Here is a 12,928-nt window from a genome sequence, read left to right as displayed (position 1 = left end):
CAATTTGATATCATTAGTAATTTAGTAGAAGCTTAGTACTTTCACACAAAACCTGCAGAAAAGCATGGACAGTCCACAGATAAAACAGCCTTGGTGCTTATAAAGGTTTAATATATTCAGGGACTCTTATTGTTTAGCTTGTCATCTATCCTTTTTGACTACACTTTCCATTTTTATTGTTTTTCCAGCACTTCAGGAGCTGGAACGTTCCTTCATTGCGCTGCATGAATAGCTGCTGCACAATGATTTACCTCCCCTATGTGTGAGTAAGGAGGTGGATAAGAGAGAAGACGAGTACAGTTGATGCCTGAGTAACTGCAAGCAAATACCGCCATCTGCTGGTCAAAGATGAAAGTGAAAGTAAAGAAATAATAATAGCACTGGGAACCACAAGAGTTGAAGTGCATGTTCCCAGGGAAGATACTGGAGATGACATTAGGTCAGGTGACAACTGTGTCGCAGTTACTAATTATAAAAGGCCTGGCTGGGCCGAAAAGGGAAGAGTTGGCGCCAGAGTTTGTACTAAGACAAGTTGTGTGACTGCGAGGTGGGCTTACAGCTACAATTGCCACAGAAGGGTCTGAGAGCAGTCAGTTGCCGGAGAAGGCCTGAGCTATGAGGAAGAGCCGTGCCCCGTAAACAGCGCAAGTAGAAGTCAGTGACCCGATCCGAACTAGGCTCGGGAGATGATCCGGCTTCAGCAGAGGACCATTCCTGTGCCGTTACTTTCAGCATAGATGTACTGTTCAGGGTGTGGGCTGGCACCATGCTTCAGGAACGCAGACGGCCGATGCGATGAGCACAGTGTATATCCAGTGGCTCGCATATCTAGGACTTGTAGCCCAGCAGGAAATACCGGTGACCCCTCGCTAGGGTCAGTGTAATGATCAGAGCCTACGACGGGGACAGGCCAAAGGCTGGAGACACACTGCTGCGAGATGCGACCGAGTCTCGCTGGTTAAAAGCAAGCTGTGGCACCGGCACTCCGGAGCGGAGCGTGCGGCTCCATGTATTGCTATGCAGCTGCACGCTCCGCTCCGGAGTGCCGGTGCCACAGCTTGCTTTTAACCAGCGAGACTCGGCCGCATCTCGCAGCAGTGTGTCTCCGGCCTAATACTGAGAATGGTGCCTGTTGAGCTGAGGAATAAAGGCCAAGCATTACTCATCAACCGCCCTAGAGAATAAGGACAGCACATATAAATGGGACATTGAATAGATATCGTACTAAATTGCATTGCTGTTTTCTGATAGTGCCATAAGATAACGTATTAACATTGCTACTGCTATCTCCAATATAGTGCTCACTCGTGCATAGATATATTTTCTTTCCGTTTTAGTGAAATAAATAGTGTTTCTTAAGTGCCACTTTCTGTGCAGTTCCATCCAATGAACCTGTTTACACCTGTATACTGTCTGACAGGACAACGGATAGACTAAGACCCGCTCCCACTTCTAAGTCAGATGTTTGTCATTTTTCATCAATGTTTATGGATCTGATTTTTGTCAGTGATTAATACACTGTTCAGTTAATTTTCATGAATTGTAAATGCATTCAAATGAGGTTAATTACATTTCTATGACCATAAGAGAACAGAATATTATCATATCGCTAAATCATTAGCTCTATTTTTAAAATAGGAGATGTGGGGCAAAGAAATTAATGAAATTAATGAAATACACAATTCATGGTTACAAGATGAAATTTGCAAAAACCTTCCATACATTTACTGGGAATTTTTATGACAATCGATTATTACATGGGCCAAAGTACATAATAAATAACTGTAGCTCTGGAGGGTCTTTCTTGATTGTCCAGCAGTAGTCACCTGCTGAAGCCCTGGTATGTGCAGCACAAGCGATCGCATGACCACAGCTGTAAGTCTCAAGGGAACTATTGAAGCCAGTAAGAAAAAAAAGGTATTAAAAAAATAAATAAAACACAAAAGTTCAAGTCACCCCCCTTTTGTCCCATTGAAAATAAAACAATAATTAAAAAAAAATACACATTTGGTATCGCTATCTTCGGAAATGTCCAATTTATCAAAATATAAAGTAGATTAATCTGATTGGTAAATAGCGTAGCAAGAAAAAAAAATAGAAAAGCAAGAATTATGGTTTTTTTGGCTGCAACAACATTGCAATAAAATGCAATGGGACACAATCAAAACATGATATCAACTCCAAACTGTTATCAATAAAAGTGTCAGCTCAGGGCACAAAAAATAAGCCATCACCAGCGTCTTGGAAAATGGCGACATCAGCTTTTTTATTTTCTAACATATTTTTGCATTTAGTGAACATGGTAAATTAAAAAAAAAAAACAATTGTGGAATTGCACTTTTTTGCCATTTCAACACACTTTGATTTTTTTTTCAATTTTACAGTACAGTATATGGTAAAATCAATGATGTCATTCAAAAGTACAACTCAGCCTGCAAGAAACAATTCCTCGTATAGCAATATCGATGGAAAAATAAAAAGTTATGGCTCTGGGAAGAAGTGGAGTTAAAAATTAAGGCCGGAGTCACACTAAATGTATGAAAAATCGGTCCGAGTCTCCCTGCCGAGGGTTTCACGAGGGTAATGCGAGTACAATCCGAGTTTCCACACCTAGCATCCGATTTACATCCGTATGCAATTCGATTTTAACATGAAATTTTACATATCAATTATCTAAGCCATTTACACATTGTTTTCAAGGGAAATATTCTTCAAAACACACACACATATACACAGTATATATGTAAATACACTACATAGACAGATAGCACATGGATGGCATAAATACCAGCTTTTCTTCTAGCTATGATTATCACAGACCTAAAAACCTGTATGGTTAATTTTGATCCAACACATGGAACAAAAATTGACACGTCCCAGAAATTTTTTTGTGGACATTTGAACAGTCTCACAAATTATTATGGACAATGACTCACATACTGTATGTCAAAATGAGCAGACTGTGGGCAGCACGATGGCTCAGTGGTTAGCACTGCTGCCTTGCAGCGCTGGGATCCAGGGTTTATATCCCATCAAGGACAACATCTGCGAGAAGATTTTGTATGTTCGCCCCCGTGTTTGCGTGGGTTTCCTCCACATTCCAAAGACCTACTTATAGGGAATTAGATTGTGAGCCCCCATGGGGGCAGCAATGATGATGTCTGTAAAGCGGTATGGAATTAATAGTGCTATGTAAGTGAATAAGTAAATGAGGTCTTATATCTCAGCTGCTGGAGGTAAATTAGAAGAAACAACAAACAGTGGATGAAAAGTTGGATAGAAGGGAGACAATTAGCAGTGATTTTTCAAGGGTAAAGCTACATTCTTTTTTTAATTAAGGTGATTTGCAGATTGCCTAGTTATCTAGCAAATGAAATCTAGTGGAATCTCTTCTCATGCCTCTGTCACTCAAGGTCTATTACCAACCAGCACCACCTCTTCCAGCTTAACTAACAGCAAAGGAGCTGTCAGACATGCAGGAGGAGCTGTCACTAGGCAGGGAACATATTCTGAGCGACAGACATGAGAACAGCTTACACATGTGTACATTCACACACTAATTTCTCAGTAATTGAGGAATGGACTACCCATGTAAATGTATTGCGGGACATGTCTTTTAAAAAACTACATGCATATACACTGCACAAAAAAATAAAGGGAACACTTAAATAATACAATGTAACTCCAAGTCAATCACACTTCTGTGAAATCAACCTGTTCAGTTATTAAACAACACCGAACAGACAACTGGTAGAAAGGATAGGCAATTTGCAAGACAGCCCCTATAAAGGAGTAGGTCTGCAGGGACTGACCACAGAACATTTCTCTGTTGTCATTTTTTTGGCTGTTGTTTTGGTCACTTTTGCATTTTGTCATTGCTCTCACCCCTAGAGGTACTGTACAATAGCATGACGTGGTGTCTACAATCCACAGAAGTTGCTCAGGTAGTGCAGCTCATCCAGGATGGCGCATTAGTTCGAGATGTGGCAAGAAGGGTAGCTGTGTATGTCAGCACAGTGTCCAGCACATGGAGCAGATACCAGGAGATGTAGAGCGGCCACAGGAGGGCAAAAATCAAGTAGCAGGACCACTACCTCTTCCTTTGTGCAAGGATTAACTGGAGGAGTAGTGCCAGAGGCCTGAAAAATTACCTGCAGCAGGCCACTAACATCCATGTGTCTGCTCAAACTGTCAGAAACAGACTCCATGAGGGTGGTATGAGGGCCCGACGTCCACAAGTGGCTGTTGTGCTTACAGCCAAACACCATGCAGGGCGATTGGCATTTGCCAGAGAACACCAAGATTGGCAGATTCCACATGGATGAGAGCAGGTTCACAGTGAGCACATGTGACAGATATGACAGAGTCTGGAGACGCCGTTGAGAACGTTATGCTGCCTGCAACATACTCCAGCATGACAGATTTGGTAGTGGGTCAGTAATGGTGTGGGGAGGCATTTCTTTGGAAATGTGTTAGCCAGAGGTACCCTGAATTCTATTAGGTTCCGCGATGAGATCCTCAGATATATTGTGAGACCATATGCAGGTTCAGTGGGCCTCAGGTTACTTCTGATGCATAACAATGCTAGGCCTCATGTGGCTGAAGTGTGTCAGCAGTTTCTGCATGATAAGTGGCATTAATGCTATGGACTGGCCTACCCATTTCACAGACTTGAATCCAATCGAGCAAATCTGGGACATCATGTCTTGTTCCATCCACCAACTCCACGTTGCACCACAGACTGTCCAGCAGTTGACTGATGCTTTAATCCATATCTGGGAGGAGATTCCTCAGGAGAACATCTGCCGCCTCATCAGGAGCATGCCCAGGCATTGTTGGAAGGTCATACAGGCACGTGGAGGCCACACACAGTACTGAGCATCATTTCCTTGTCTTGAAACATTTCCACTATAGAGTTGGCTCAGTCTGTAATTTGATTTTCCACTTTGATTTTGAGTATCAATCCAAATCCAGACCTCCTTTGGATATTAATTTTAATTTACATTAAACATGTTTATGTTTTATTGTTCTCAACACATTCGACTATGTATTGAATAAAGATTTACTCATAGAATTTTTAATTCATTGACATTTAGGATGTGGTATTTTAGTGTTCCCTTTATTTCTTTGAGCAGTGTATAAATATTTGGGGGCTGAAATTCTGCCGACAGGTTCCCTTCAAGTTTACTATGGAGAAACAATCACTTGTACCTATATATGAAGTGAATTGTTGCATCTTCACAGTAGACTGGCATGTGATAACTTTGTACACTTTGAAGTTTTATGTACATGCGACAATTACAACTAATTTTTTTAAGCATCCTGTAATACAGCACCTAAAGAAAAAGTACTAGCCCATTCTCTACAGTATCGTAACCTCTGATTTCATTAGAAACAATACAAAACATGGAAAATTGTGGCATTTCCTATGGCCATTCTTTATTACAGAAGTACTATCCTCTATAAGCATGACTTCTAGTTTCGAATACAGTGCTGTTTGCGGCACCACATTGTTCTATGTGTAGCAGAATAAATACTTTGCTTTACTCATCTTATGTTGCTTTTTATTTGAAGATTGATTTATTCTTTATACAGAAGTAATAATATTCACAATTGTGCTGTAACGGAGAAAAGTGCATGATGAGAGCTCACTTATTGGTGGGTCACCTATCAGACAGAAGATTGATAAGTGTATGAATAGAGATATAACATTGGATGCCAAGGTGCTGAAATGTTCCAGATTGCTTTATTATTAGATTTATTCCAAGTTTTTTTATATGGATATTTAAACCTGAGACTAGAGAGACATTAATAAAGCAAGTGTTTAATATCTGCTGACTAAATGGTGCCTGGATTACCATGTACTGACAGATTTATTGATATGATGCCAATGTGTTACTTGTCTATCCTTCCACATACTTTGTAAATGGAACCATGGATAATAAACCCAATGTATTTCCACTTGTCCTGTTCACACCTTATTCGGTTATGTGCTGACATGCAAGTGATGACCTATTTTCTGCTCAGTAGTGAATTCCTTCCAATTATTCCACTGTTATTTTACTGGCAATGAAAACAGGAGAACAGAAGAAGTCACAAAGTCTTATTTTCTAAGTCTCCATGGGACTGACAACAAGGACCCAATTACCTCTAATATGTTACGCTTGCAGCACTTGTGGTCCCTATATCTAACTCATACATTTATGTGTAACTTGTTTTTCTTATCATAAATGTACTTTGGAGACAATTACTGCCTTAGCTTTTCCCATAGACTAATGCCTTCCTTCTTTCTTTCCTTCGGATTTTAGCACTACTACAAGTTCTTGTGATGTGGCCCGCACTCCAAGTGTTCTCCGGGTTTTTGATAAACAGTATTAGGGTACTAATAGGGAGCTAATTCACCCTCGAGGTTGTTGCGTGACCCCATTAAAGACACCAGACTGCTTCTCCTACACAAGTATTTATTCGGACTGTAACAATGTAGACAGTAGAGGACCCTCAGGCAAGAGCAGTGCTGAACATCGCGAGTGTGACCAGTGCTTTAAGGGCTGTTATTAAGTGATTAGGATGCAGCAATAAAGGCTAAAAATTGCCTGCAGGCTAGTCTGGCAGGCGAAGAAAGAAGTCTTCCTGCAATATAGAGCATCCACTGCCTGAAAGTGACTGCACCGTTGAAAGAAAACGGGAGTGATTGATAATATAGTTGTTCAAAGAAAAGAATGCTAAGAATTGTGCCTTATATAGAAACCACCAAGTGCATACACTGAATATAACTATTACATATGGCCTGACTCCAAGTGGGCAGAAGGCTGTCTAGTTATTAAGGTCAAAGTATTCCTTACAGGCCAATCAGCCCGAGGTTCACATACATCTTGTACTCGGCCCTTGCATCTCACCAGTGGTTACTCGCAGACTATCCTGTACCTGTCAACTTTCCAGAATTAGCCTGGTTTGTCCCAAATTTTCACATATTCATATCTATTGTGGGGTGTCTTAGAGAGGGAGGAGCTGAGATTACGCAAACCCTGCCCAAATTTTTCCTGCAGAGCATGACGAGGACATGACTACTACAGATGGACGCTGGTGGCAGAACTTAAAAGCCCTATTGCCCCAGCAAAAATGTTAGCAAGCATGTTGGGCCATCCTTTCTTCATTCTTGAGGTGTGGGTTTTTTTGCTGTATTTTTTGAGTGGAAACCGAGCAGAAACAACAAATTTTTTATGAGTTTTGAAGAGGATTTTGATTTGCCAAAATCTCAGTTATACAACTCAGTGTTAGAGCAGCTTCAGTCGAACGTATGAAAAATGAGTCAAGTTTTAACCAGTTGTATCCATAAAAATCAGAGGCCACTCTGATGTTCTGTGTGGGATCCGATTTTTTACGCACCCATAGACTAAATGAGTGAGTCTCATCTGATACTCATAAAAAGTGAGAGCCCGTAGTGAGTTTTTTGTCACGGAAAGTCAAGCCGAGAGAAACATCATTCATCCGAACAGCCATATTGATTAAGGCATCGGATTAATATGCTCATCTGCATGAGCCCTGCGACAGTGAAGCCACTGCGACAACCACATTGACCTAATTGCTTGAATGAATGATTGCTTGAACTAATTTGTCATGTGTTGGAACTTATCATTGAGAAATCCAGCAGTTGGCAGACTGCGCCATGCTCTTTACCACTTTACAATTTAAATTAATAACTATACTTGCGAAAAGAAAATTGCTCTGACATTTCAGTAATTTGTGTAAAATTTGCCAGTAGAAATTGAAAGAGTCCAACTTTATACATTTAATGTCCCATACCATTTTTAGAAAAATTGAGACTTAGAGCAACTGAAACAATAATTTATTTTTTTGTTGTACGTGGTTTTTCTTCAACCATTACAGTCTAAGCTAAGTGTGAGAGAACATTATTCATTAATCGCAGCGTGCGGACATCATGCATGTACATGTGTGTATATTGGCCACATAGTGTATTTGTACATTAATTTAATACTAAAGGTGTACAGGCCTCATATTTTTTTATTCTTTTGGTATACAGTGGGTATGAAAAGTATTCAGACACCTTTAAATTTTTCACTCTTTGTTTCATTGCAGCCATTTTCTCATTAATGTACACTCTGCACCCCATCTTGACAAAAAAAAACAAATGTAGAAATTTTAAATTTTTGCTAATTTTATAAAAAAGAAAAACTGAAATATCACATGGTCATAAGTATTCAGACCATTTGCTCAGACACTCATATTTAAGTCACATGCTGTCCATTTCCTTGTGATCCTCCTTGAGATGGTTCTGCTCCTTCATTGGAGTTCAGATGTGTTTAATTACACTGATAGGACTTGATCTGGAAAGGCTCACACCTGTCTATATAAGACCTCACAGCTCACAGTGCCCTGACTGGCATATGGGCCCGGTGGGCAGAGATGGGGCCCGCATCGGGCCCCGTCTCATCTGCTCACCGGGCCCCTACCGGCGCTGCAGCAGTTTCACCTATTGACGTGCGGGCGCGCGCTCACACGTCAATAGTTAACAACAGCTGCCAGCCAATTGGAGGCTGGCAGTTGAAGACGGCCGCAGGCGCAGCGCACACGTCGCCGGCGTCTGACGTCATTGTCAGTCGCCTGTGAGCTGTGAGTGTGCGCTGCTGGAGGGAGCTTCGCCGCTGAAGCGCAGGTCAGGTGAGGAGAACTCGTTTTTTTGTTGTTTTTTGCGAACGGCAATCTAGGGGACCCGGGCCAGAATGCTAGACACTGTCTGGGGACAATATGCTGGCGACACTGGGGCAGATTGCTGGACACAATGGGGGCAATATGCTGGACACACTGGGGTAGATTGCTGGACACACTGGGGGCAATGCTGGAAACACTGGGGCAGATTGCTGGACAAACTGGGGGCAATGCTGGACACACTGGGGGCAATTCTGCAGACACTGGGGCAGATTACTGGACACACTCGGGGCAATATGCTGGAGTCAGACACTGGGGCAGATTGCTAGATACACTGGGGGCAATATGCTGGAGTCAGACAGTGGGGCAGATTGCTGGACACACTGGGGCAATATGCTGGACATACTGGGGCAGATTGCTGGACACACTGGGGGTAATATGCTGGACACACTAGGGCAGATTGCTGGACACACTGGGGGCAATATGCTGGAGTCAGACACTGGGGCAGATTGCTGGACACACTGGTGCAATATGCTGGACATATTGGGGCAGATTGCTGGACACACTGGGGGCAATAAGCTGGAGTCAGACACTGGGGCAGATTGCTTGACACACTGGGGGTAATATGCTGGACACACTGGGGCAGATTGCTGGACACACTGGGGACAATATTGGAGACACTGGGGCAGAATGCTGGACACACTGGGGGCAACATGCTGGACACACTGGGGGCAACATGCTGGACACACTTGGGGCAGGATGCTGGACACACTGGGGGCAATGTTGGAGACACTGGGGCAGATTGCTGGACACACTGGGGGAAATATGCTGGAGTCAGACACTGGGGCAGATTGCTGGACACACTGTGGGCAATATGCTGGAGTCAGACACTGGGGCAGATTGCTGGACACACTGGGGCAGATTGCTGGACACACTGGGGGTAATATGCTGGACACACTGGGGAGATTGCTGGACACACTGGGGGCAATATTGGAGACTCTGGGGGCAGAATGCTGGACACACTGTGGGCAATATGCTGGACACACTGGGGCAGATTGCTGGACACACTGCGGCAATATGCTGGACATACTGGGGCAGATTGCTGGACACACTGGGGGTAATATGCTGGACACACTGGGGCAGATTGCTGGACACACTGGGGGCAATGCTGGAGACACTGGGGCAGATTGCTGGACACACTGGGGGCAATATGCTGAAGTCAGACACTGGGGCAGATTGCTGGACCCACTGGGGCAATATGGTGGACATACTTGGGAAGATTGCTGGACACACTGGGGGAAATATGCTGGAGTCAGAAACTGGGGCAGATTGCTGGACACACTGGGGGTAATATGCTGGACACACTGGGGCAGATTGCTGGACACACTGGGGGCAATATTGGAGACACTGGGGCCAACATGCTGGACACACTGGGGGCAACATGCTGGAAACACTGGGGGCAACATGCTGGACACACTGGGGCCAACATGCTGGACACACTGGGGGCAACATGCTGGACACACTTGGGGCAGGATGCTGGACACACTGGGGGCAATGCTGGAGACACTGGGGCAGATTGCTGGACACACTCGGGGCAATATGCTGGAGTCAGACACTGGGGCAGATTGCTGGACACACTGGGGCAGATTGCTGGACACTGTCATTGTCAGTCGCCTGTGAGCTGCGAGTGTGCGCTGCTGGAGGGAGCTTCGCCGCTGAAGCGCAGGTCAGGTGAGGAGAACTCGTATTTTTGTTGTTTTTTGCGAACGGCAATCCGGGGGACCCGGGCCAGAATGCTAGACACTGTCTGGGGACAATATACTGGAGACACTGGGGCAGATTGCTGGACACACTGGGGGCAATATGCTGGACAAACTGGGGCAGATTGCTGGACACACTGGGGGAAATATGCTGGAGTCAGACACTGGGGCAGATTGCTGGACACACTGTGGGCAATATGCTGGAGTCAGACACTGGGGCAGATTGCTGGACACACTGGGGCAGATTGCTGGACACACTGGGGGTAATATGCTGGACACACTGGGGAGATTGCTGGACACACTGGGGGCAATATTGGAGACTCTGGGGGCAGAATGCTGGACACACTGTGGGCAATATGCTGGACACACTGGGGCAGATTGCTGGACACACTGCGGCAATATGCTGGACATACTGGGGCAGATTGCTGGACACACTGGGGGTAATATGCTGGACACACTGGGGCAGATTGCTGGACACACTGGGGGCAATATGCTGAAGTCAGACACTGGGGCAGATTGCTGGACACACTGGGGCAATATGCTGGACATACTGGGGAAGATTGCTGGACACACTGGGGGCAATATGCTGGAGTCAAAAACTGGGGCAATCCGGGGGACCCGGGCCAGAATGCTAGACACTGTCTGGGGACAATATGCTGGAGACACTGGGGCAGATTGCTGGACACACTGGGGGCAATATGCTGGACACACTGGGGCAGATTGCTGGACAAACTGGGGGCAATGCTGGACACACTGGGGCAGATTGCTGGACACACTGGGGGCAATTCTGGAGACACTGGGGCAGATTACTGGACACACTGGGGGCAATATGCTGGAGTCAGACACTGGGGCAGATTGCTAGATACACTGGGGGCAATATGCTGGAGTCAGACAGTGGGGCAGATTGCTGGACACACTGGGGCAATATGCTGGACATACTGGGGCAGATTGCTGGACATACTGGGGGTAATATGCTGGACACACTGGGGCAGATTGCTGGACACACTGGTGGCAATATGCTGGAGTCAGACACTGGGGAAGATTGCTGGACACACTGGTGCAATATGCTGGACATACTGGGGCAGATTGCTGGACACACTGGGGGCAATATGCTGGAGCCAGACACTGGGGCAGATTGCTTGACACACTGGGGGTAATATGCTGGACACACTGGGGCAGATTGCTGGACACACTGGGGGCAATATTGGAGACACTGGGGCAGAATGCTGGACACACTGGGGGCAACATGCTGGACACACTGGGGGCAACATGCTGGACACACTGGGGGCAACATGCTGGACACACTTGGGGCAGGATGCTGGACACACTGGGGGCAATGCTGGAGACACTGGGGCAGATTGCTGGACACACTGGGGGCAATATGCTGGAGTCAGACAGTGGGGCAGATTGCTGGACACACTGGGGGTAATATGCTGGACACACTGGGGAGATTGCTGTACACACTGGGGGCAATATTGGAGACACTGGGGCAGAATGCTGGACACACTGGGGGCAATATGCTGGACACACTGGGGCAGATTGCTGGACACACTGCGGCAATATGCTTGACATACTGGGGCAGATTGCTGGACACACTGGGAGTAATATGCTGGACACACTGGGGCAGATTGCTGGACACACTGAAGGCAATGCTGGAGACACTGGGGCAGATTGCTGGACACACTGGGGGCAATATGCTGGAGACAGACACTGGGGCAGATTGCTGGACACACTGGGGCAATATGCTGGACATACTGGGGCAGATTGCTGGACACACTGGGGGTAATATGCTGGACACACTGGGGCAGAATGCTGGACACACTGGGGGGCAACATGCTGGACACACTGGGGGCAACATGCTGGACACACTGGGGCCAACATGCTGGACACACTGGGGGCAACATGCTGGACACACTTGGGGCAGGATGCTGGACACACTGGGGGCAATGCTGGAGACACTGGGGCAGATTGCTGGACACACTGGGGGCAATATGCTGGAGTCAGACACTGGGGCAGATTGCTGGACACACTGGGGCAGATTGCTGGACACACTGGGGGTAAAAAGCTGGACATACTGGGGCAGATTGCTGGACACACTGGGGGTAATATGCTGGACACACTGGGGCAGATTGCTGGACACACTGGGGGCAATATTGGAGACACTAGGGCAGAATGCTGGACACACTGGGGTAGGTTGCTGGACACACTGGGGGCAATATGCTGGACACACTGGAGGCAATATGCTGGACATGCTGGGGCAGATTGCTGGACACACTGGGGGCAATATGCTGGACACACTGGGGCAGAATGCTGGATACACTGGGGGCAATAAGCTGGAGACACTGGGGGAAAGATGCTGGACACACTGGGGCAGATTGCTGGACACACTGGGGGCAGGATGCTGGACACACTGAGGGCAGGATGCTGGACACACTGGGGCAGGATGCTGGACACACTGGGGGCAGGATGCTGGACACACTGGGGGCTGAGATGCTGGACAC

The 12,928-nt window shown here is 46.1% G+C and overlaps 1 protein-coding gene across 3 annotated transcripts in view; it reads right to left on the bottom strand.

Annotated features, from left to right (window-relative positions):
• The window catches only part of TMEM132C (transmembrane protein 132C), a 1,041,790-nt gene that overhangs the window by 1,008,754 nt on the left and 20,108 nt on the right, over positions 1-12,928 (bottom strand). The gene's annotated exons all lie outside the window — the stretch shown is intronic.

This window comes from Ranitomeya variabilis, chromosome 1 (assembly GCF_051348905.1).
Source record: "Ranitomeya variabilis isolate aRanVar5 chromosome 1, aRanVar5.hap1, whole genome shotgun sequence".
NCBI classification, from domain to species: Eukaryota; Metazoa; Chordata; class Amphibia; order Anura; family Dendrobatidae; genus Ranitomeya; species Ranitomeya variabilis.
This window is presented reverse-complemented; position numbering and strand designations above follow the sequence as displayed.